The sequence below is a fragment of the Rattus norvegicus genome, chromosome 3 (genome assembly GCF_021556685.1).
Source record: "Rattus norvegicus strain SHRSP/BbbUtx chromosome 3, alternate assembly SHRSP_T2T, whole genome shotgun sequence".
Classification (NCBI taxonomy): Eukaryota; Metazoa; Chordata; class Mammalia; order Rodentia; family Muridae; genus Rattus; species Rattus norvegicus.
Window position 1 is genome coordinate 78,805,596 of NC_141536.1, and position 26,373 is coordinate 78,831,968.

At 50.5% G+C, this 26,373-nt stretch overlaps 1 long non-coding RNA gene across 2 annotated transcripts in view; it reads left to right on the top strand.

Moving 5' to 3' along the window:
- The window catches only part of LOC148006514 (uncharacterized), a 63,273-nt gene extending 37,570 nt beyond the window's left edge, over nt 1-25,703 (top strand). Inside the window, exons 3-4 of one of the 2 annotated variants that reach the window (XR_015683664.1) lie at nt 22,952-23,053; nt 23,784-25,669. This is a non-coding gene — a long non-coding RNA (uncharacterized LOC148006514). Of the gene's footprint in view, nt 1-22,951; nt 23,054-23,783 lie in introns of both variants that reach the window. The other variant, XR_015683665.1, reaches the window with a different exon arrangement.
- Nucleotides 25,704-26,373: the final 670 nt, after the last annotated feature.

Genomic DNA, 26,373 nt, shown 5'->3' on the forward strand with positions numbered 1-26,373 from the left:
ATTGTATCCACAGTCAGGAAGCAGAGAGAGATAAAGTTCAACTCTCTTCCTCTTTTTTATATAGCTCATTATCCCAGCATAGAGAATGTTTCCCCCCACAGTGGGCAGGTCTTCCCACTTCAATTAATCTAATCAAGTTGATCTCCTACAGGCTACTTAGAGGCCTGTAATCCAGGTATTTGTTATGTCTCATCAGGCTGACAGTGGATATTAATTGTCACAAGTATGAACTGGAAAGCTGCAACAAGGAGCAGAGATGGTGTATTGTAAGGGCTGGTGCGCACGCTTTTTCAATATTACTCATAATCACCAAGGAATAAGTAGACTTAGCCTGGCCTAAAATCCCAGATACTAGTGATGCTGAAGCAGACAGGTCACAAGTTCTATGTCTCCCTGGGCTACAAACTAAGTTTACAGCCATTGTGGGCAACTCAGTGAGACATTATCTCAAACTAAAAATTAAAAAGAGGTTTGGGAATATAGATCCATGGTAGGGTGCCTACCTAATATGCATAAGGTCCCAGGGTTCATTCCCAGTTCCAAAGAAAGAGCAGAGGAGGAAAGGGAAGAAAAGGAGGGAGAGAGAAAGAACAGAAGAACACAAGGATGGGTGGAAAGGATAAAAATTGTGGACATAAAATACGTTTATATTTTGAATGTTTTGTGCTTAGCTGTGTTTTACTTTTTTTTTGTACTCATGTAAGGGGTGTGTGTGTGTGTGTGTGTGTGTGTGTGTGTGTGTGTGTGTGTGTGTGTGTGTGTGTGAGATATGTCCAAGCCATAGCCCCTGTGCAAAGGTCAGGGTCAGAGGGTAATTTTGGGAATCAATTCTCTCCCACCTATTGAGGCAGAATTTACTTCTGCCATGCTGTGTTTTCCAGGCTGGCTGGCTCCTGAGAGTCTAGCTGATTTTCCTGACACCTCACTTTAGAAGGGCTAGGAGTACAGATGTCCCCTGTTTCATCTTGCTTTTTATGTGGGTTCTGGAGAATGAACTGAGGTCTTCTAACTCATACAAGGGTTTTTACCCAGTATCTTCACAGCCCATTATTGGAAACTTAAAATTTTTTAATTATATTTATTTAGTGCTCGTGGAGGTCAGGAAAAACAAAACAAACAAACAAAAACACCTTCTGGGAGATGGTTTTCCCTTCACACCATCTGTGTCGTGGGGGTTGAACCCAGGCTCCGCTGTCGCTGTCCGTAGGTGCTCTTCCCTGCTGAGCTGTCTCCGCAGCTCCTTTGACTTGCATGCACATTAAGGGTGCTGTTAGTAAGTGGTGGTGATGTCACAGGGCTGCCTACATCCCAGACTCCTTCAGCTCTCTCGTTTTGTTGTTCTGGAGTCTATCTGCCTCTCCTCTAGTTCTTCATGCCAGAGACTGTACCCAACTTACTGAGGCACCAGAGTGTGGTCTTCCAGTCTAGCTGCCCGTTCTCCCACTCTCCCTCCTCTGAGACCATTCTCAGGCTATGGAAACCAGTCTGCATCCACTCTTAGGACAGCCACCTGAGTGACAATATCCATGTCTGTCATTCTGGCTTACACCCAATTCTTAGCTCTCCTCATTGTCTATCCCCTTAGCATCCCTGTGACTTCACCTCCCAGAATCCTGCCCACTGTCCCCGGGACTCCTGGGATCCAGCATCTTCTCTGGTGGGGCCTGCCCTATCCTCCACACTTCACTACCCACAGCTGTCGGAAAGAGACATTAAGACAGTCTGCCTCTACTTACCATGCTCTGGTGGCCTCTGTCCACTTAGAAGCAAATGCAGAATGCTTTCCAAGACTTCAAACACTGCCTTCATGATTCGCCACTGCCTCTTAACCGTTCTCCCTGGTGTCCGTGTCCCTCCCTAATGGCTAACTAGGTAGCTGCTGCCCAAATTGTCTTCTGTTTGCAGGTGCCTGCTGTCCTTCTCTGATGTCTGTTATTGCTCTTCCCATGTCTTACCTTCATTTAGGAAGGCGAGAAGTGAGAACGGTGGTCTCGTTTTGCCATGATACAACCCAACCCCAGAGCAACAGGACCTGGCACAGGGCACTGTGTTATTTAATAATTGAACAGCCCAACACTGTAGGATCATCATGCATCTGAAGTCTCTGTGCTTTTTCTGGTGTTCCCTGTGGGATTCAGGCTCAGTCAACACTTTTATAAGGTCCTGGGTCTCACACAAATAATAAAAGCTTGGAATCTCTTCCGGTGGGTGGTGGCATGGCTAGTTCTTTCTTGTTACTGACATCAGTTGGTTGGCTGCCCCTAACACTAGGAAGGAGTCATCTCTTCCCCACTCAGCCATGTCACGGCTTTGAGGACCGATTGTCACGGGGAAATGGTGTCTACCTGGAAACTGGCCCTGCTCCTAGCAGTTCCAGGAAACCGCAGGCCTCCCAACATGTGTCCCTGAAGCTCCAGGGGGAGGAAGAAGCTCCCAACAGGGAGGGCCTCCTTGTCTTGTGGTTGGGCTATTCTTGAGTCTTGGAATGCTGCTCTCCTGGTGCTGACAGCCGCCACCTCTCCTGGTGGTGCCAGGCTCTCGTGCCAGGCCTCTGGAGCCTCGCTTGGTGGGTGGCTAGGTCTTCTGCAGCCTCCCGCCCACCTGGGCTGTGGCAGGCATGATGTGGGGGACAGGAGCATGTGGCACTGGGTGCTCCTCTCTGGCTCCCCCTCCCCTGCTAAACAAAAGCTTCCTGTAGGGCGGGGACCGGGACATGCTTTTGATTGAGCAGCAGGCGAAGGATGAATGGGCGCCAGGGCCTGGCTGGCTGCCTTCCTCATAGGCGTGTGCAGTACAAGAGACCCCCCCTGGACAGTTCTATCTGCTCAGAGAGGCAGGGCTTGTCAGGCTCAGAATAGGGCCAGCTTTTCTACCCCAGTCTTTCTCTTTGCTTCGGCTTCCCAACTGCTGGTCTGTGACCAGCTATACCAGATTTTCTGTCTCCAGCATCTGTTTTATTGTTGATGGAATCTTCCAGAAACAAACAGATCTTTTCCCCTGCACACGGTTCTATCAGTTAGCAAGCATTGTTTTGTCACCTTAATTCTTCTATCTGCGGTTACTATTTACTATTTACCTACCACCTTTAGCCTATGGTGGCCATGGCTATCATTTTTTTTTTTTTTTGTTCTTTTTTTCGGAGCTGGGGACCGAACCCAGGGCCTTGTGCTTCCTAGGCAGGGGCTCTACCGCTGAGCTAAATCCCCAACCCCAGGCCATGACTATCATAATCTTGGTTATTTTGTCAAAGACATTGCTCCTAGTGAAGTGGTTGCTATTTTTCTCTTTGTTTTATAGAAGAGAGAATTGAGTTCAGAGAGGGCGAGTAGCTTGCCCAGAGTCACACAGCTTGGACAGCAGCACAATGCCAGAAGTCAGCTCAGTCCCCAAGTCACATGACTTCCCAGGGCAGCATTTAAACAGTCCAAATTGTGAGTGCAAATTGCTGGAGCTGCACAAATCCTGGTTGCATCCTCAGTACTGACTTGATTTGTGACTCTTGTCAGACCACTCAACTTTTCTGAGTTATTATCCATGGTCCATGAAGATCGGACTTGCCCCTTGGGCAAGGGCAGGAACACCTGCCTGGTCAGACTCACCAGGGCCCAGTCTTGCCTCAGTAGTCTCCACAGATGCCAGCCAATCACGATTCTCCTCCCGGGTAGCCATTTCTTGGGGGGCTTTTCTGAAGCCGGGGAGCTGCACAGCTAACATACTCTGTCGGCTTCTGTAGGGTAGGGGGAAAACTTCAGGCAGGCAGTCGGAGCAATAAGGGAAAGGAGTGCCAAAGATGTTTCTAATATGCATGAGACTGTGCAGCCAAGCCAGGGGCCTCTGCCCGGCTTCCAGGCATGTTCCCGCCCCAGACAGGCTGATGATTTGAAGGGAGCCACGGTCAGACTGTATACCTGTCATCTGCCTCTCCGCACTAGCCTGCCTCACTTGCTCTAACGAGGCTTGACACCTCGGGAATCCAGCAGTCGCAGAGGGAAGAAGGAGCTAGAACGGCCTGCTTCGGCCACTCGGGCTTGCCTGAGAGGTGGCCAAGAAGCAACAGGAGCTCCAGGGCTCCTCTGCCTCAAGGTCTGTCTTGGCCAGTTGCTGGTGGGACAATGAGAGTCACATCACCTCCATGTGCCTTGGCATTCCCAGCTATTAAATGGGTTTTAACTAGGTATGGTGGCACATGTCTATGATCTCAGTATTCAGGACTCTGAGGTAGAATGATTGCTACACGTTTGAGGCCAGCCTAGGCTACATAGTGAACCCTAGATCAGCTGGGGATATAACAGCCTATCTCAAAAAGACTAAAACTTAAGTGAACTTCAATGGCCAATCAGAGATTAATGGGAAGAAATGGAAAAATGCACGAAAAGGGTATAATTTTATAATGCTGTAACAGATGATGATAAATATTATCACCACCAGCCTGGCTGATGGCTGCCTGTCATGAGAGAGTATCCCCCTGGGCCCAAGTTTCTCTGATACTTTCTCTGGTTCCATCTGGAGATCCTCTGCAGAGAAAGGTTCTCCTAGGAGGTCTTAGGAAGGATTGGTCAAGCCTCAGTCTGACCGTTGAGAAGACCAAGACACAGAGAGGAGAGGCGCCTCACCTGAGGTGAGCCTTCTTGTCAGTATAAGGGTTTTAGTGGTGACAAGTTTGAGGGGACATGGATGGCCCTAGGACCTGGTGCAGAGGAGCTGTGAGGACCCCTGAGCTTCATCCTGTCTTAGGAAAGGCTCCCATGGAGAGATGCTAGGAGCGGTCTCTTAGGTAAATACAGAGTGCACAGAGGTGCTCAGGCCTGGGAATCTTGGTACTGAGCTGTATGGGGAATACAGACTTCCAGCCTCTTCCTGGTGGCATGCTAGAAGCAGGCCTCAGGTGGAGGGGCAAGTCCTTGGGAATGATGTTTCTCAGGGGTGCTGGTGTAGAAGCCAGCCCTCGAGGGACTCTGGGAGCAGACAATAAAAAGAACCAATATGTTAAGGGCCAAAGAAGAACTTGGTGGATCTGGGCCTGCCCTAAGCCTTGGAGAGGTGTGGGATTTGTATAGACGAGGGGAGACGGGGAGGACCAGCCTCTGTTGGACAGAGCCTCATGCTGCTGTACATGAAAGGGAGTTAGTAAGAATCCTACAAAGAGGCCTGGAAAAGACACAACTCAGCCCCATGGCTTCCTGACCTGGAAAAAAAAAAACTGATGAAAGATGGACACAGTACCAACAGGGGATGTGACCGGGGACAAAGTCCCATAGACTCTCAGCTCTGAGGAACAATGTTGACCTCAGTGTTCTGAGCAGTAGGAATAACGATATGTCACCTGGGTGGTGGTTGTCAGAGAAAAGTAGATCACAAGTGCCATGGAAGTTGACAGAAGTTACAGGTGTTCTGACACCATGCACATCCTGGATATCCTCCTCCTCTTCTTCTTCTTCCTCCTCTCCCCCTCTCCTTCCTCTCCTTCCTCTTTCTCCTCTTTTTCTTCTTCCTCCTCCTCCTCAGATATGACCCAATCATCGTGCTTGAGTTATCAGAACCATTGAGAAGAGGTCCATCCTCATCTCTTCCCTCCTTGGTATTCAGAGAGTGGTGGGACCCCTCCCGCCCACAACCAGCACCTGAGACAGATCTCACCTTTGCACAGCCAGGCTTGTACCTGAGTAAAGTGACCTGCCTACCCACATTCCTCCAGTTTCAGCTGGCCTCACACTGCTGCTTCCAATGGTGACTGGCATTGAGGAGCATCTACGTCCCCACACCTCTTCCCCATTTCTCCAGGCCTTAAGCCGAAAATCCTCTGGACGTTTCCATCGATCCGTTTGATGCCTACTTACTCTTAGCAAACTTTTGCCACGCCACAGGGTCCCTGGCAGGAGGGTAGCGCCTGGGTCAGTCCAGTCCTACCTCAATTCTATTGCCAACTTCCTCCGCGTCCACCTGTCCTAATACAGGCTTTGGCGTTGAGGCAGCACCATTCACCAGGTCTCCTGGTCTCAAGAGGGAGAACTCCAGCCACAGTTAGGAGAGTGGAAAGGAATGGGACAGGCCAGAATAGAACGGACGAATGGAGCCCCTGGATGATACAAAAGGGGTTCGGAAATAGCGGTAGCGTAAAATGAAAAGTTCCAAAATGCTAACGGTAATTTATTTCTAGCTCCCACCTGGAACCCCTCTCTCTGCATCTTATCTTCCCCTTCTGTCTTGGGCTTGTCTAGCATCCCCCAAGCTTACGGCTTGCTTTTCTGTCACCTCAGAAGGAAATGGAGGCCAGCTTCCTGCCCCCAATGGCTTTACAGCAGGTAAGGACTCTGATTGGTCAGAGACAGGCCACGTGTCTTCTTTGGCCGCCAGGAGAAGTTGCCTGGACTACCTGGGAAACGCTGGTATGGGTAGTTCCTAGCCAGAAGAGCAGGGTGCAGACCTGTGTTCAATAAGAGGAAGTGTGTCTATACAGGGGACGCAGCAGGAGACAATGAATGTCCCCCATTTAGTAAGTCCATGAGGGTTTAGACCAGAAGGGCCTGGTTTTGCTCTGGAACTAGCCTGGGACAGGAAGGAGAGCCAAGAGGAGGGCCCGTGGGGAGGGCAGGAGGCCACCTCTCCTGGAAGCTTCTGAGCTTCCCCAGTAGGTTGGTGCCAATGGTAGCACTGGAGAGGCTGGGAGAGGGAAAGGGGTCTGAGGAACGTAGAACTGAATGGTGGCCATTTGCTCTCCTCTAGTTGAGAAGCATGGAAGGGTGGGAGCCAGAGGTCCCAGCTGCGCATGCCCAGGGCTTCAGGGCTGAATGCTGAAGGCGTGACGCTGCCTGTGTGTGAACTCACAGGTGTCCCTGGACTGTCCCTAACCTCAGTTTCTCTACCAGTAAAGATGGAGGTGAGAACTGAGCAAGCCCAGGCTCCATCTCTTCCCAGAGTCCACCCCCTTTCCTCCCTTGGCCCCAGAATCCAGGAATGCGCCCCAGGCCTCAGCTCCTCCTGACTGAGGGGAGCCTTGGGCAGAGAGGCTGGGGTCTCCGCACCCCCTCCTCCCCTCTGCAAAGCACATGCAGATGTGAGGCTGTCGGCCGCAATCAGGGCTCAGGTGAGGAATGAGGCCTGGCAGCCCTGGACTTGTACTCGTTTGCCGGAGTGCAATTTCCCCATAATTACACTTCCTAGCTTTTCGGCATCTGTGAAAGATCACCCTGGGACACAGAGGAGCCGGGCGTGCTGGCAGAAGGACAGGCCTTCGCTCCAAATCACTCTCCACTGGTGGAGAAAACCCACTCGCCCTGGACCTGATTCTGGCATGTGCAGTGTCTCCAAGACACAGGCCCAGCATGTCCCGTAGATCCGGTCATGCTGAACCCCTGCACTGGCCTCCATATTCTGGCACCCGGTCACCACCAGTCTCTGTCTTCGGCTGCTGGTATTGTCACCTACCTGTCAGTGACTCAGGGTGACCTTATAGAGCTGCCCACCATACTGTTGTCCCCCCAACGCCCCATGACCACTCCAGTGTTGTCTCTATGTCATTACCCACTCATGTGTCCCTGCTGGTCACCATAGCCGTAGGTGACACTCACACACAGATGCCATTGAACTGCTCCTCTGTTAGCCCTGAACCACACTGATGGGTGCTCTGTGTCGTCTCCCACTCCATGTCCAACATGTGCAGTTCTGCTCTGCACTGGGGTTCACAGACACCCTCCTAGGCAGAATCTAGGGGCACCTCTCTCTGGATCTCAGATAAAGATTTGCTTTAACAAACCCATCTAGAAGGCAAGAAGACAGGCAGAGAGAGCCTTACAGCCAAAGAAACTCTGGGGAAGAACCTCTGGGGACCTTGGAAAATCATCAGAAATGTGGAGAGACCCTGAGCATGAAGCAGTATTTAAGGGTTAGTAAGTTCACAGAGCAGCTTGTGCAGAGCTCGGGGTGGGAGGGGTCCTGCTACTTTAATCTCCTCCTCAGGGCCCACATTGCCAGCACTGGGAAAATAGACTATAAGCCAGGTGAAACCACAGCCCTCGTGAGCCATGCTGTGGATCATCCTCAACTGGGCCTCTCCCCTCCTGAGGCTCTGGAAGAAACATCATTGCTTCCAAGATTCCAAGATCAACAATCTGGATATAGCCTGGAAGTAAGATATGGCTTGAAGCAAACTTTTCCTCTGGTCTGGAGGCAGATATGAGACACATGTATGCACCTTGTCCTAAGCCCATAGCAGACATCACTAATCAATCACAGCACCAAGAGGTTAAGTTACTTGGCCAAGGTCATACAGCTAGTCAATGAGAGGCACCAACTTTTGAACTTGGACAGTCTGGAGTCAGAACCCGTGGTCCCAGGCACCTAGGCAACTCTACACCGCACCAGCTCCAACCCCTGTCTCAGAGGCCGGCATGAACTGCTTATACAGTGGGTGTTTCAGCAGAATACAGAAGGCAAAGAAAGGGGATGGATGCAGATACAAATTCAAAACCAGGCTCTGCGTTTCATTCTATGTGGACTTGGATTGTGACTGACCTTTGAGCTCCTGTTTCCACCGTTATAGAGATGGACAGAACTCTGTTACAAAGGCGTGTCTAGCGTGTGGCTCAGGCAGCATGAACAGCTTGCTGTGTTGTCTTGTATAAGTGTTGCTTACATTAGTCCAAAGGCACAAGCAAGCCAAATGCTCACCCACAGATGATCTTTCCTCACCGTCAGCTTGCCTGGACTCAGAGTCACCAAGGAGACACATTCCAAGGGTATTTCCGCAGATGGAATATTATTTAGCCTCGAAGAGGAAATAAATTCTAAAATTCTTCACACGTATGAAGGAACCTTACGTATATTATGCTAAGCAACAGCAGCTTCAACTGTGGCAGGAAGCAAGGCCTGAATTAGCATTGCTCCTAGAAATACTGGTGATTGAAGTGAGCCTCTGGCTGGCCCCACCCCAGAAAGCCAGGTTTTTGGTTTGTTTGTTGTTGGCTTTTTGTGGCTAACCTATGTGGAGGAACAGAGTGTGGGATGTACAATTGGCTGTGCTGAGCCTAGAAGAGCATTAACAGGATGAAGGCAGGGCAGTCGTAGCCTTGGACGTGGCCATGGCGGCACAGTGTTGAGGATCTCAAAGTCAGGGCAGGCCCTCTTACTCAAGGGCGTAATTGTTTCTGCCGTGCAGTGTGGGATCCTGGGGCTTACATGGAACCTTCTTTTGGTGATGTCCTGGGCAGAGTGGATTCTTCAGGTTCTTGAAGGGGCTCCCCTCTTCCCTGGCTTTGCTGGGGTAAACATTTTGGCTTGGTCAGCTGTTAACATGAATGTACACTACACTACACTACACACACACACACACACACACACACACACACACACACACGCACGCGCGCACGCACACACACACACAGACACACACACACACACACACACGTCTGTTATCTCTGTGAGCTCCCGAGCACAGCCTTTCTCTTATGGTTTCTCTGTGACCCCTAGAGAGGGAGGACATGTGTCATTTGTAGCCTCACACTGCAGAAACCTGAGTGACTTGTCTCTTGCAGAACTAGGGCTAGAGCCAAGGTCCCTTGTCCCTCAGTGAGCCCTGCTTCCTGTCCACATGCAGTGCTCCCTGAGGTATTTCAACAGAGGAGGAGTGGGTGGGCTTCTCCCTTGTCTCTACCTCTGTCCTCTGAGCATGGGAGTAGTACCCAGGGCATAGGGGAGAGGCATGGGGGTTCATGGAATAAGAGGTGCCCAGAGAGCAGGAGAGCCACATTTCAGTCTGGTCACTGCCCTCCTGAGAGCTTCAGGGTGGCTCTGACCACAGGCTGAACAAAGGCACTCAGCTTACTGGCATCACTGGTAGGTGGGGGACAGGTGTCCTCAGCTAAGGGCATCATAGTGGAGGACATTTAGGTTGGGCTCAGGGATGAAGTCTGATAATAATGGCTGTGGAGTCCAGGTTGCCATGGCATCTCTTCCTCCCAGACCTTAGCATCTCAGCCTTGCAGTGGTACATGCTGGGAATGCTGGGCATAATGGGAATGCTGGGAATGCTGGGCATGCTGGGAGTGCTGGGCATGCTGGGAGTGCTGGGAGTGCTGGGAACGCTGGGCATGCTGGGAGTGCTGGGAACACTGGGCATGCTGGGAGTGCTGGGAATGATGACACATCAGGACCACTGCAGACATGGGTGCCCTGGATTTTTTTTTAACATAATTCCCACGAGTCTGAAAACTAGTCTGATTGGGAACTGCTCACCACCTGTGGGGGCTGAAGCAGGACGAGTCAACCAATGGCCCCAAGCAGAAGAACCACAGTTGCAGGATCTGCCTTTGCTGTGGTTTGAGTCTGAAATGTCCCACACAGGCTCATGGGTTTGACCACCTGGTCCCCACCTGGCAGTGCCGTTTGGGAAGTTTGTGGAATCTTTAGGAGGCGGAGCCTTGTGGGAAGAAGTAGGTCATTGGGGACAGCCCATGAAGTTTGATGACCAGACCCTATGTCCTTATCATTCTTGTGCTTCCTGACTATAGACATAACGTGCCCAGCCACTTCATGCTCCTGCCACCATGCCTGTCATGATGGACTTTATCCCTTTAAACAGTGAGCCAAAGCAAACCCCTCCCCCACTAATTTGCTTCTCCAGATTTTGATCACAGTAAAGGGCAAAGGAATGAGTACAGCTGCTTACCCTGGGACATGCCCTGCCTCCCAATACTTCCTTAGAGTTGCCTAGGGGAAGGTCTCTCCTGTCTGAGCCTCAGTTTGCATATCTGTAAAACGGGAGACTTAGATTTCAGACTCTTCAAGGCTGGCTCTCACATCCTGCCTCCCTTACCTTGCACCAACGGAGTAGAGGGGACCCTAGTCTTGAAACAAATATGTAACCCTAGGTCCCAGCACCCGTTCAGTGTGTATCCCTACTGGGCAATGAGGGAAGGCAGAGGTGTGACTAGAAGTGGCAGGCTCACTTTGTGAAAAGCAGTCGGAAGAAGCCAGGCAGGGAAATGGGCCGAGAGTCAGGAGGAGCAAAGGATAGTGTCCATGCATGCCTTGACTCCACCAGCTTCACCAGGAGCTTCACCGTAGCTCTGTCAGTTGGTCCCACTCCACCTCCCACCAATAACCACATGGTACTTGCCCATAGCCACCCTTGTTCCACACTGAAGCCCTCAGGTTTCTCAAGTTAGGCTCAGGGGCTTTGGGCAGGGACTCTAGAGCCCTCGGCCTGTGGGCACAGGACGTCTCCTCTAGGGGGTATTTCACTTAGGTCAAGGTTTCCTTTGAACAAAGAGGTGACAGGTCAGCACACTTTGGTTCTGGTCTAAGAGGGCCTGGTTCTATAGGAGGCCTCTCAGAAGCCTCAGGGGAAAGGCCCTGAGGGGGTCTCTGAGAAGCTGATACCCAAGACTTAGAGTTGTAGTGAGAAGCAAATAACCCTACACTCTGGAGGAGTCAACTTGCCTGCTGTCTCCCCTGCAGGCCAGCCAGGGCCCAGCCCTTGCCTGGAGGGCCTGGGAGGTACCTGGCACTTGGAAGCCATCTCCCCAGCCAGTTCCCAGAAAGTGAAAGCTGGGCTTGCTATCACTCTTCGAAATTGTGCTTCCTCCTTGCTTCCTTCCAGGGATGAAGTTGGGAGGCAGATGTGGGAGGAAAACCAGCTGTGAGCTCTTGGCTCTGGCGTGGGAGAGCGCAACTCTGTCTCCACTATCCTGTGTCCTTTACCACTGGACGCAGAGTCTCTGGAGACAGGCTCTGCTCTCTGGCCCTGGCTGTGTGAATGGCTGGGCACTTTTTCTGGTCCTGTCTTCCTGTTGCTGAAAAGTACCCTCTTCCCACATTGAGGGAAATATCTGTTTTGCTCCTGTCTCCTCCTCCACCCCGTCTCAGACATTTGTGACTACCTCCCCATACACCCAAGGATAAGAAACCTTCCAGTGTTTGAATATTTGTCTTCAAAGCTATGGCCCTGCCTTTTAAATCTGAGCCAACTTTAATGGTTGGCTGAGTGTTAGATCACGGAAATAGTGACTTTGTGTGACAGGAGATAAGGTGATCCTTGCAGGTATACCCAACATTTGTACTAAAGCCCCAAGCCCTATATGGTGTTCTACCATAGCAAGGCCACCATGTTGTAAGGAAGCCATATAGACAAGCCTTGTGAAGATGCTAGGCCAGTTCAAGAACGATCAGAGATCTCTGCCTAGCTCCCACTCACCATCAGGACTGCCGAGTCAGTCATCAGGACCACTGAGCCAACCATCAGGACCATTGAGCCAACCATCAGGACTGCTGAGTCAGCCATCAGGACCACTGAGTCAGCCATCAGGACTGCTGAGTCAGCCATCAACTAACTTCATGGAGCTCCTATACCAAAGTGACCTACTAAGCCCTTCCTTGATTTCTGAGCCAGGGGAACCAAAACATAGAAAGCCAACTGCTGGTATTAGGGAAGTTTTCTACCCAGTGATACCACCACAGCAGTGTAGGTGACAGTGTGGGTGACGGTGCCTCTGCTCCAGCTGTGATGGGACTTTGCCTGTGCATTGCTCAGGACCATTCTCTGAACTTTGCTAGGCCGACCCCTCAAGTGCTGATGCTTCCGTGTGACTGGATCAACCCCAGGCTTCCCAGCACTCTCCAGTCTGGCTGGCTTGAGCCAATAGAGGTGCTGTGAGGAAAGTAGAAGCAAAGGATAGGAAGAGTGGGACAGAGGCCCTCCCACCCCTTCCCCCAATGTCTTCTTTGCCAGGCCACTGCCTGTCAGCTGAGAGAGCCATAGCCATAGCCCTCCCTGTATGCTTAAGTCCCACCAGGTCCAGTCAGGTCACACCCTCTGCCCACACGTAGGCTTCTTTGGCTCTTTTCCATATCCCTTGACAATGACCCTATCTGGATGACTCTTCATTAGCTCTCCTCTGGTCACTGTTAACCACTTCCGTGAGGATGTGTATACGCATGTGCACACACATGCGTGCATGCGAGTGTATTCTGTTTCCCGTGGGTGGGGACACAGATCGAGGGTTGACTCTACAGCCCATTGTTTCAGACTGTTGGAAGCCACACATCCAAACACATGATTCGCCACTTGCTGGGGGTCTTCCTGTTCTAGCAGTTGACCATACGGTGGTCAACAGTGGAGCAGAGCGTCCAAAGGCCTTGTGCGACATATGCACGAAGAACTGGAGAGGTGGCTCAGCTATTAGGAATTCTTCCTACTCTTGCACAGGACTGGGGTTTGGTTCCTTGTACGCACATTGGGAGGCCCATAGCTGCTTGTAATTCTGACTCCAGGGACTCTGACCCCCTCTCTGGCCTCCATAGGTACTGTGTGCAAGTACGCATATTGTCACAGACACACACACATGTACACATAAAATAAAAACATAAAGAAAATCTCTTTTAAAATCCTTGTTTTAGACAGCAGTGAGTGAGGAAGCACGGAGTCTGGAAGAGTGATCCTCAGATCCACATGCACGATGGGGACATCATGAGAGCCTTCACAATCACTTACAAATGGATCTGCAAGAAATAAAACCCTTGCTTGTTTCCTGGAATCAAGGTCTGAAAGGCCCCAGAGAGGAAACCCACAAGATGGCTGCCAGGAATATTAACATGGATGAAAACAAGACTATGGAAGACATCTTGAATCCACACTTACTCCTCCTCGTGGGTCTTGGGCAGCCACATTGGAACTGGGGTTCTGCTTGCCTTGGGGGGATGCTGGGAAAGGCCAGGAAGTGACAAAGAACAGTGGTGCCCAGTCAGGAGCCATCTGAGCCCAGATCTGGCTTCTGCCCTCAGAGGGTGATTCTCAGGACTCCAGCCTGTGGCCTATGCAACCCCCACACAGGGCACACACAATAAAACTACTTGTTTGAGAACCCAGTGAAGCCAAGGGCCTTCCCTGTCCTAGAACTGACCAGAATATGCAAAGGAACTGAGTTGCTTTTCCTGGTTTGGGGGAGTCACTCCCAACAAGGCTAGCCACAGCCCTCCACAGGAAGCTCCCTTAGTCCTTTCTGGAGTTCTCTAATGTCTCTTCCCATTCACTCATTTTATTCTGGGGTTTCATATTCTAGCGTATCATGGTCAGTGAAGATGCCTGAACAAACCAATGTGTCTAGCTCACCTCAGGCCCCTAAGCATGCTGGGTAAGTGAAAGGGTTAATGGGAGTCACCATACCCTGTGTAGTCAAAGGAGCTGTGTCTCCTGGAGATTTGGGGTGGATCCCAAATTCCTGAGAATTCCAGGCATCAGCCATATTGTCCCCTCTTCTCCTTACCCGGAACAGTGGTGGAACCTTGCCTCCATATGGACACTGTCCTGCTTTTTATCTACTGGCTAGTAGAGGAAGGTACAAGGGCAATGAAGGGGGGACTTCACTCTGTCATTGCTGCATAGAGTGAACCTCTGTGTGTGTGTGTGTGTGTGTGTGTGTGTGTGTGTGTGTGTGTGTGTGCAGGTTAGTGTGGGCACACACACCTGTCTGAGGACATGCAAAGATGACAGAGGAGAGCATTGAGTGTCTTGGTCTCTCCCCCTCTGCCTCATTCCTTTGGGACAGGGTAGATCAAGGCTGGCAGCCAGTCAGCCCTAGCGACCCTGCAGTCTCACTTGGCTTTTTACGTGGGTCCTTACTCTTGCATAGCAAGTGCTCTTAGTCACCAAGCCATCATCTCTCTAGCTGTCAGTGCTGTTTGTTCTCATGGCTTACAGAGCTTTTTCACTTCTTGCTCCCATTTTTATTTGGTTTCTTTCAGACAGTGATGTCCCAGAAGAGCCTCCTCCTTGATCTCCGCTCCACTTGACCACTCCCCCTAGTGACCTGGCCTCCAGCTGGCCATGGTTTCAGTCTCTGGGGTGGAAGACAAAGGCTCTTCTTAGCATCAGGCCGTGACCTGAACTCTTTAGCATCTCGGCAGTTCCTGCCTTTATCAGATTGGAATTCATCTGACAGCTGAAAATCACAGGGCCCTGAAGGGAAGCAGCCCTAGGCTTTTGGGAGCACCTTTCTACAAGGGAATGGGACAGGCTGGCGGGTAGGGTTGGGACGTGTGGCTCAGTTGATGGAGTGCTTGCCTAGCATGCATGAAGTCCTGGGCTTGATCTCTAGCACTGCCTAAAGCAGCCTTGGCAGTGCCTGTGGGCGCTCCCGCACTAAGCCCAAGCAGGATGACCAGAAGTTCAAAACCATTCTCAGTAGCACAGTGAGTGTGAGGCCAGCCTTGGCTGGATGAGACCATGCACATGGAGGTGGGTATGTGCCAACACTTCCCATAAAGAAAAGCCTAGGCACCCACTTGGCAGGCACCTGACGCCATCTTAGCTGGGAAGGGATCTGAAGATTAGCTCTCAAGAAGGTCTGCAGCCTTTGGGGGTTCTCACAATAGACTCCCAAGCCTCGGATAAAATATTACTTAAAGGTTTTTGATATAGGATCATTAAAAATCTTTTAACATGAGTTTAAATTAGAATTACTTTAATAACATTTTCTTTATCCAAGGTGTCTTGAGTGTCAGTCAACATACAGAAATGATTAGAGCCAAGAAGATGGCGTAGTCAGTAGCTCCTTCACAAGCATGAAGGTCTGAGTTCAAATCCCAAGAAAGCACATAAAAAGCCAGATGCGCTGGCTGACACTGCAATAGCAGAGCAGAAACAAGCAGATCCGGGAGCTCATCGTGAGGCCAGGCAGCCTAAGCAAATCAAGGAACTTCAGAATCTGTGAGAGACCCCGTCTCAAGAAAAAAAAAAAGGCACAGAGAGACTCTATCTGAAAAAAAAAATACATTAAAGACCTGTCTCAAAAAATAACGTGGAGAGCAAATAGGGAAGATATCTGGACTCCATACACACACACACACACACACACACACACACACACACACACTCACAAAAACTAATACACATACACACACACACACACTCACTCACAAAAACTAATACACATACTCAGACACCATACACACACTCACAAAAACTAATACACACACACACCATACACACACACATACACACTTACTTGCTCACAAAAACTAATACACATACACATCACACCACACACACACACACACACACACACACACACACACACTCACACTCACACATACAGCCTAAAGATTATTATCTTCTACGTTCTCCTTTTCATATATAGCTTTCTTGGCATCTGTTGTAGGTTTCATGGTTTCAGCTCAGCTCAGTTGGACCAGCCACATTTCAAGTCCTCTTTAGACACATGTGGTTACGGGCTGCTGTGGTTAAAGTGACCAGCTTCCTTGGTTTGTCCCTAACTGATGCTTCTATGTCCCAGGGACATATCTTTCTCTGGTCCCAGGATCATCAGGGAGAGGGTTGAAGACAGGTCTAGTCCGTCTCCCCAGGAAAGCTCCCACAGCGTTGGGCTTAGGGGAGGATTTGGTGCCTTTCAGGCTCTTAGCTCTGGAACCCTTGAGCCACTCTCAAAGGCCCCTCTTTGACAAAGGGGGGAAGTCTGACTTGGCGAGGGCTTCCCAAGACCAAATGGGGGCTGTACAGTGAGAGTTGTGGACAGAACTCAGACAACCTGTTTTGAGATGCTTGGTTCCAGTCCCTGAGGGCACCCAGAAGAGGATGGTGCACATCTGGGTTCTCAAGTAGGGGCAGCTCTGAATGGGTTGGGATAGGAAGGTATTCTCCCTGGCACAGAGGACCATGAGCTGCCCCACTGAAGCAGCAGAGAAAACAGTAACGCCACAGAGAGTCACTCAACACGCATGGACATCCAGTGGTTCCACACTCTGTGCCTTTGATTTCCATGGGAAGAGCTCTCTTCAGGCTCTCCAATCAGTCAGGAAGTCTTGGGGGTAGAGTTAGCATGGCTGACAGCCATGCTCACAGGAGTCTCATTTTAACAGAGGAGAATCTATCTTGGACTCAGGGGGAAAAAAAATCAATCTTTGGATTTGCTTTCTGCTTAAAAAAAAAATGATTGCAGCTTCACCGGAAGTTGCAAAGACAGCTGGAAATAAACCTGCATGTGTCCTTCACCCAGGACACTTCTTATGTGACTAGAGCATTGTGTCAAAGCCAGGAAGCTGTCACTGGTGTGACGTGTGTGTGTGTGTGTGTGTGTGTGTGTGTGTGTGTGTGTGTGTGTGTGTGTATGTGTGAGATTGTACCTCATGTTTTCAGACACAAGGCACTATCACCAGCACAATGATCACAACCTGACCTAGGTTTTGGTCATCCCTTTTTTAAATCATATTTTAGTGACACCCTTTTTATCAGTGTTTAGTGACACCTTTTTATTTCCCTCATGTTAATCCTCACTGCTGTCTACTCACAATGCGGCTAAATCTACCTTTCTACTTACGATGAGGTGACAGTTCCCTTTTAGGTCCTGACACGGAAAAGAAGCACCGTGAGTGGAGCTGAGCAACCGTGCTGTGCGTGACAATGCGGGCGATCCTCGGCAGAGCCTTTGCCAGTCCCACACACGTAGTGCTGGGCAGGGGAGACCAACGGAGTCCAAAGTATGGTTCGCTTAATCCTCCCAACAAGCCTCTGAGGCAAACCTACTATTATCTTCACTATTATCTTTACTATTATCTTCAGGGATGTGGGACATAGAGCTTGGAAGCATCCATCTGGACCTTTTCCGTGCACATGCCCGTCCCTAGTTTGTAAACACAAGGTCAGACTGTACTGCGAATGTCATTTAATGAGCTGTGGAAAAATCCATATTTGGCTGAGGAGATGGCTCTGCAGGAAAGGACCAGAACATAGACCCCCAGATCCCAGGTAAAAGTCATGGGGTGTGGCAGCCCTCCTGTGAACCCAGAGCTAGGGAGGCCGAGCCAAGGAACCTTGGAGCAAGCTCGCTATGCAGACTAGCCAAAGCATGGAGCTCCAGGTCAGTCGAAACCGTGCCTTGATATACAAGGTGGGAGGAGTTTAAGGAAGACACTCAACATGGCCTCGGGTCTCCACATCACTGGCATGTACATGTGGACCCATACACTTGTGTGTGTGTGTGTGTGTGTGTGTGTGTGTGTGTGTGTGTGTGTAGGGTTGAAAAGATGGCTTAGTGCTTAAGGACTCTGGCTGTTCTCCCAAAGGCGCCAGGTTTGATTTCCAGCACCCACCTGGGCTGACAACTACCTGAAACTCCAGTTTGTGTGCAGATAGCTGTGGAGATTAACATTAAATGCCCTATTCTGGCCTCTAAGGTCACTGAATGCATGCAGTGCCCTTGAAGGCAAGCACTCTATACACACAATATAAGTAAACCTCAAAAGTTCAAAAAATGTGTACACGTGACTCATGCCACACACATTCATATGCAAAAAAATCCATACCTTACTGAAACCAAAACCTCCAAACTAGAATCCTCAAGGCCATGCTGCCATGCTTCACAGCTGTGTCAGGGTAAGTCAGGGTGTCCACACCTTCACTGGTTCACCTCTCAGTCTGTTTAGGCAGGGGCGGGACAGCCATGCCTGCCTTGGCCAGTGGGCAGGCAAAGGATGATGGCCGAACCCCAGGCTCTCTGCGCAGCATGGCCTCTGTTCTAATGGCTCTGATGCTAGCTGAGAGCTTCCTGCTATTATCTTGACAGATTGAATCCTGAAGGGTTAGGCTGGTAAAGACAGAGGGACAGTCGGTGGCCAGAAGAGCAGGAAGGGCCCAATGTCACTATTCAAGTGGGTACAGAAGCAGCTCCTAGCCAGTTGGGAGCAGAGGGTTGGGAGCTGCCTGTGTCCTCCAAGGCAGCTTCCCACACGATTGCCAATTAAATGGCTGGTCCTCTTGTGCATGTCTCAGTTGCCTGTCAGCAGTGGACGCCTTTTCCTAAGTGGTGGTTGTGAAATACTGGCATGTTCCAAAGAGCACATAGATATCCGTTCCGTGGGCTACTTCGAGTGCTTGGGATTCTGATTGTAAGCAACCCTTCCCCTCTTGCCAGCACCAGGCATGCTCTTGGGTACCCCCAAACTGATGCCTTTGCAGCTGTCCGTGGAGGGTGCTTTGACCCATGACTTCCAGCTATAGCATCCTCTTCCATGCTGGCTGCACAGCGCCCCCTGGCTGAGAGTTTTGGCATTGCTCAGAGCAGCTTGACTTCGTTGTGACCATTCACCTGGGGTGGAGTCAAGGGGGTGCTTGGGTCCACGCTCAGCCTATCCCCAGCACCCACCAGGCCAAGCCTGGGAGAATGTATTAGTGTCCATTACCATAGCAGTCTCCATAAAAAGGCTTATGGGGTGTTGCTGAGTTTACAAGCTCATTCTTGTAAAGCTGCCAGACTTGGGGTGGCCACAGACCCTCTGGAAAAAGGACAAAAAGGAATTTTTCCTTCTGCCCCACACCACACAGCCATCAATTCAGTGGGAGCCATCATAGTGTGGTTAGAAGAACAGTAGGCTGTCAATCTGAAGGCTTGGATCAATGTGCTAAGGCATAGGATCTCCTGGAGCTGCTACATTCTTGCCTGGGCTGTCCGCTCGCCTCCTGCATGAGGTTGGGTGGGTAACCTAAGCAGTTTACCTTCCACATCATGAAACTGCCAACGAGCAGGATATCTAGAAGAAAGGGGTCTCTGCTAACAATGAGAAAAGACTCTTCCCATAAGTCTGAGAATGGAGGTGCCTCTGCCCACTATCCCCACCCTTGGCTGGGCTCCTGGGCTCAAGAATGTGGCCTCCAGGCAGCAAGCTGCAAGGGAAGACAGAGATCTTGGTGTGTCCCAAGACTCTCAGGCCTATCTGGCACCTAGCCAGGGTGGGTTCCTGGATACCCTCACCCATTCCAGTTCTGGTTTGTGTCTGCCGAGAGGGTCCTGGCTTGCACAGGCAGCTGGCTCTGCTCCTTGCACCAGGCTGGGGGCCCCAAGAATGTCCCGTGTGATACTTGATCTTCAGGGCTCTTTGCCCTGTCGGCCCTCCAGACCTGGATTGTCTGTGTCAGGCCCTTGTGAAGTGATCAAACACAGCCCCGGGGTCCTGGAGAGTCTGGGAAATGTGAAGCTTGCCTGAGCGTTTCTCTTACCATCCGTAGATCCTGCAGCTGGGGGAGGGGGAGGAGGGACCACTTCCCTGGCATTTGGTAAGTAAGGCAGTGAATCATGTTGACAAAAGGTCAGAAAAACCCAAGAGACAATGGCAACAGGGATTGGGTCTCTGGATAGAGATGCAGCCAGAGCCACAGGGACCGGGACCCATGTTGGTAGGCTCCCAGAATGAATGAGAACTATCCAGTTATTCACAATAACCTACACTGTGCTGAGTTCTTGACTCTAATTCCCAGCTCCACACCACATGGGTTATTACGCTCCCCTTTTTATGGAAGGAGAAGCTGGGGCTTAGGCTAGCTGATAAACCTAAAGTTAAATGGCTAGAGAAAAGAGGCTGGGGTAGGACTGAATGATAGCATGGAGAATTTTTAGGGGAATACCCCCATTTTCCTGGTTGTTGAGACCAGGAGGACAGAGAGAGGCCAAGCGCACACACACACACACACACACACACACACACACACACACACACACACACACACCGCCGCTCATTTGCTTGTTTTCTTTCCCACACAGGTCAGTATGTATGACCCTCAGTCTCAGAGCTTCTCTCTGCCTCTCTTTACCCTGGATTGTCATAGATCCTGCCTGGGCAAGACCAATTGCATGCAAATCTAAAAGCAGAGAAATGCATTAGCTTTTTGGAGCTATACAGAAAAATAATCACCTTCAAAAGCATCCTTGGCCCAGCATTGTGAGCAGGCTTGGGATTCCATCTACTCCAGAGCTGAGACAGGAGAATCACACATTTGAGTTCAACCTGGGGTACATAAGAAATTCAAGGCCAGTCCAGGTGACTTAGTGAGACCTGTCCTCAAAAAGAAATGGATGGGAGAAGCTGGGGTATAGTTTAGTGAGAGTGAGTTTGCTCAGCATCCATGAGGCCACCGGTTCTATCCCCAGTAGGGCAAAACGAGGAAGAAGAAAGAAAAAAATAGGGGAGAAGAGAGAAAAGGGGAGGGAGAGAAACCGGGCGGGGGAGGAGGAGCCAGTCACCAAGGAAGGGCCTGGATTCAGGGAAGGTCGGGCCTGGAAGGAACCTAGCTAGCAGGTGTGCAGTTGGAGGAACGTCCTAACTGGAACTTCTTCTTGCTTCTGAGCCCCCACCCCCCATGTCCCCACCCCCCATGTCCAGAAGTCATTCAGAGACAACTCAGGAGGCCTCTTGACTCCAGATACCACCAACTGATGGGGTTCCCAGGAAGCCTAGAGCTGCCAAAGGAGGAAGTTGTGATGCTGCTGGCCAGGCCCTGTCCTCGGCCCTGGGAGACAGGTCATTCCTCCTCCTAGTACTCCTGTTTGTATCTTTAAGATTCAAAAGCCCATTGTTAAACACAGCCTCTGCTAAAATGTAATCTATGTGCAAATACAATTAAGTAAAATTGTGCTGAAAATGAAGACAGCAGTCAGAATTTTTCACCTCCTTAGTGTTTTTTTTCCTAAAGGCCAGTCTCTTTGCTACTAAGGCTGGACATGACAGCCTCTCTCTGAGCAAGCCCATATCTCCCAACCCTCAGTCTGAGTTCTCATCCCAGACCTTGACATTTGGCTCTAGAGGCAGTATTTACATCATGGGAATCAGCCAACACTGAAGAGCAAGCCTGTCCCCTTCTGAAACTGGTTGACACTCAATGGGGGGGACAGAGTACCAGAGCCCACCCTGCTAGAGGGGATCCATTTGCTCCACCCTCCTGTGCTTTCTGTCTATCCCAGACACTTAGGACCTGTTCTAGCATAAAGGAGGAGCCTCCTGAATGGATGGTGACCCAAAGTTCCCCTTACAGCCTGGGGGAAGCTCCTCCCTCTATTGTCCACCCACCCTCTCAGCTCCTCAGAGGCTCCTCCAAGAGAGAGCTGCTGGGAGGGACATTGAGGTCAGAGCCTTGAAGGGCCGCCCATGTGCCTGCCGGTGGCTTCTATTGTGAGTGCCCAGGGATCTTGGGGCTTCCTCATGCCCAAGTCTCAAAATCCACTGGGGAGCAGCTTGCTTATGGTAAATGATGCCTACTTGCTTTGATTCCTAGTTCAGACCCTGGGGCCACCACTCTGTCCCCATAAATTAAAGGCTGCTTGTATTCAGGGGGGGATTAAGCAATACTGTGAAGGCCTGGGAACACTGGAACCTTCAATGAGAATGGCCAAGTGGGCCTCCCAAATGTAGCTATGGGGTGTGTCTGAGTCCACACCAAGGCGAGGCTCCCTGGATGGTGTCACGCAACTCTGAGGACCAGGTGACAGCATGTCTGCTCGAAAGCCACACTGTATTTAAAATACATTTTATTTATTTTAAATACATTGTTATTTAAAATAAAAAATAAAAGCAAATATATAACATATAAAGTAAGTAAAACATGTTATATATAAATAAATAAAACATATATGTATTTTATTTATAAAACATATATATAAACGCGCACACACACACACACACACACACACACACACACACACACACACACACACCTGTCCTAGTAGCCTTTTCCTTCCTTCCCATTAACTTTTGGCTATGTTGTTCCTCTTGCCTTGGATAGGTCGCATCCAGTACTCAGATGTCTCCCAAGCTGAAAGAGCTCCAAATATCACATTTTAAAGTCCAGTTCATGTTCTAGCAGACCAGCACTAGCAATGTCTAACGGTCCCAGGCCTGACTGAATCCTACAAGTAAATTAAAGGAGAGGGGTGTGCAGAGATGACTCATGGTTAAGAACAGTTGTTGCTCTTGCAGAGGATCCTGGTTTGGTTCCCAGTACCTGCCTAGTGGTTCACAGCTTTCCACAGTTAGTAACTCCAGTTCCAGTGCCCTCTGACCTCCGGGGGCACCAGGCAGGCATGCTGTGCACTTACATGCAAAGGAGACACTCATACACATAAAATAAATCTTAAAAAACAAAAATCAACCCCCCTGCTCTTCCCTTGTGTTCTAGCCCTAGGGGACAGACAGGAGGACAAAGCCCCTGAAAGCCCCTGCTGTGGCGGAGCTTGCTTTGTGGAGAAAGACCCCCAAGCCACAGCATCTTGCCTTACAGGTCAGTAAAAGGAGGCTCAGAGGAGTAAAGCATGGGCGGTGACATCACTCAGTTGCCAAGACAGCACAGACATGGAGGAATGTCCATAGGTCCTCTGTGTGGCCCAGTGACGCCTCTTATGGTGTTTTTGTAGAGAGGCATGTTTCAAGATGAGGAAAGCCCATGGTTAGTGTACCCCAGAATGTTCTCTTGTTCTCCTCTCCCCCCTCTAATTGATCGTTGCCAGGAAAAAAAATTGAATACATGTACAGTTCTGTGTGGTAAATACATTCATTGCCATTCTTCAGATAGAGAAACTTAAGGGTGTGAAGGTACCAGCTGCTGTGGCCCCAGAAGGTCCCCAGAATAGCAGCTTCTCCCACCTGGCTCAATGAGCTTTAGCTGCCTCCTCTGGTCAAGGGCAGTAGCCTGAATGACCCAGTCCCTGTCCCTGGAGACCATTCTCTGGGCTCTCTCTTGAAGACGCTGCACTGAGCAGGGGTTGGGAGCACAGCTGTTCTGCCCAGACAACCACAGCCATAAATAGCCCCTCTCTCCCTGGCTCTGAAGGACCCCATATTCTTTCTTTCCAATTCACCCTTCAGCATCCATAAAATATTAGGGAAATGGGCTGAGTATTAGTCGACGACCGCCCAATTTCTTCTGACAACAAGAGCCAGAGGGAGGAAATTGGCACTGGTGATTTCTGCTTAGGCCCGACAACTCTAATTAAGTGTCTCTCTTTTCCCAGGGAATAGGGGCCTGTGACAGCTGGGCCAATCAATGAGGCCTCCATGTAGGGACTGCTGTTCCCTGGACAAGGCAAGCAGTGTGGGGAGCCCTGGGGTTCATTTGACTCTCAATCTACTCTAGGAGACAGGATTTCCATGACTTCTCTGGAGATCTACCCATGTCTCTGGAGAGGGAGCCTGAGGCCTGAGGAAGCACCTCCTGGAGCTCAGGCTCATTGGGAGTCAACCTTACAGACTCCATCCAGTCCTAGGAGGGCCACCACTCTACCCCATCAATGATGACCACGACCTCTCAGTAGCTTTTACTAAAGTGACCCAGGAGAGGGCCACAGATTTGGAAAACTTGAAACCCAAGCCCCAAGGTATCACCCATGGGCTTTGTCTCAGAAGACTCCAGACACCCCAGGTTCTGCCAGGCTCCGACAAAGGAAAGACGACATGGGTCTCACCGACCAGCACACCCACTCCTGCTGCATCTAATGGAAACCCTTGACCACCTTGGTCAAGAGTAGAAGTGGAGAGTTAGTCTTGGCCAAACTCAAACATCTCTACAGGGTTCACTGAAAAGACCAAAGACCTCGGTCCCCAGTCAGAACTTAAGGTGATACTGGTCGTTAGCTGGCCACATGTCTGGGTACCCTACTTTGCTGAATGGATTTGAGCCTACAGAAGGTTCTAGAACTTGGAATGGTAACGGCATGAAGAAGAATCTCGAAGGCCAAGTGTTGAATGCCTCCCACGTGCTGAGCTTTGTCTCTAGGAGCACGGCCACATTTGGATCCCTCCCCACAAGTCTCACGCAGGGCACAGAGTTGTCCTCTTGTTGCTGAAGTCAGTGTTCTCTTTTCATTCTGTGGGCCTGGGGATCAAGGCTGGTTCCATCTGTCTTCCCAGTTCATCATAGCACCCTATAATCTCAGGCCGCTGTTCTGGCTGGGAAACCCTGGGCCATGACTTCTCCAGCCCCGTTCTGATGAGTAGAGTCCTGGTGATCTTAGGGTGGGTGGCATGGTGCCGGCAATCTATGGCTTGGTTTGATTTGCCCTGGCATCTCTGCCCTCATACATGGGCCTAGACTCTGTCAAACACCACCCTGAGTGGACACTGAGCAGACACAACACCTAAGTCCAGATATGGCCAGGAGGACCCCATAGACCCAACACAAGAGTAACTAGGGAAACCATCTCTCAGGGGGTGCTCCTTCTCCAGCCATGGGCACCTGTTAGGCAACCCTGGGAATTGAGTACACATTGTGAGCTCACTCATGCTGCAGTGCCATTCTCCAAAGCCTCTCAGGTCCTTGGGTTGGGGACAGTCCCAGGAGAGGGGACGTTAGCTGTTAATCATGCTCGCCTCTCGCTGGTCCCCCCGCATTGGTCTATAGGCTCAGTGTCCCCACATGAAGTGGGGATACTTTATCCCCACCATGTGAGCATCTCTTGCAGTTCCAGCAACAGGCCTGTGAGAGCCCTCTGTGCCCCTTGGCATTCCTGATAAGCTGCAGAAAACAAGTGAGTCACCTTCTCATTCACATTGTGAGTACACAGGTTTCTTACATCCCAAAGCACATGTGCCTTGGAAGCCAGCAGCCCTAGCTTGCATCCGGTGTGCCCTGGGGCTTTCTCTGTGTATCTGAGGCTCTAGCCTCAGCTTCTTCATCTATAAAATGGGCTTAATAAGCACTCTTTTTTTTTTTTACAGTCTTGTTCTGATTCAGCAAAGTAATGGTTTATATAACCAGTTCGTTTGTTTTCTAAGACAAGGTCTTACTATGTATCCCTGGCTGTCCTGGAACTCACTATGTAGACCAGCAGGCTGGCCTCAAACTCAAAGAGATCTGCCTGCCTCTGTCTCCCAAGTGCTGGGATTAAAGGCACGTGCCACCATACCTGGCGCTATATAATCTTTTAAAATGCAACACATGGTTTAATGCAATAACATCTCCATGAGGTGATGCCTTGAGTACCCTGGGACCTGTTTCTCACCTATTGGCTATCCCTGCTTCTTGGATGAAGCAACAGGAGCTCAGGATGCTAACCTGCTTGTCCTGGTCATGGAGCTGGTGAGTGGTAGAGCCAGGATTTGAACCCAGTTCCCAGACAAGTGACAGTGAACCCTGGGGGGTAGAGGCAGTCAGACATAGAGGAGCCTTCCTCCACAGGGGCAGACAAAAATGGAGGGCTCAGACTTTTCCTTGCAGTGCCTTGTCCTGTCCCACACTCTACTTCTCCACCCAGGCATCTTGTGAAGGGGGCCAGAGTCAACCCTGAGCCACATGAAAGATCCGCCCTACTCTGGGAGCTGGCTGTACACTCAGGGATGCCTTCCCACAGAAATGTGTCAAAAAGTCAGTTTGATCCTGTCAGCTCTGCACGTTCCCACAGCCGGATCCTGTCTGCAGCCTCCCAGTGGCTCGGAAGGCAGGACACCACCCCAATTTTCCATGGGTTCATTGCCTACAAACCAAGGCCAGCCTCCTGCCTCCCACAGCTGCCTCCAAGACCTCTTCACAGTGGGATGGGCTCACGGAGGTCACCAGCCATCCTTCTCGTCTCTTCAGAGAGGTGAAACACACAAGGGGATCAGGTA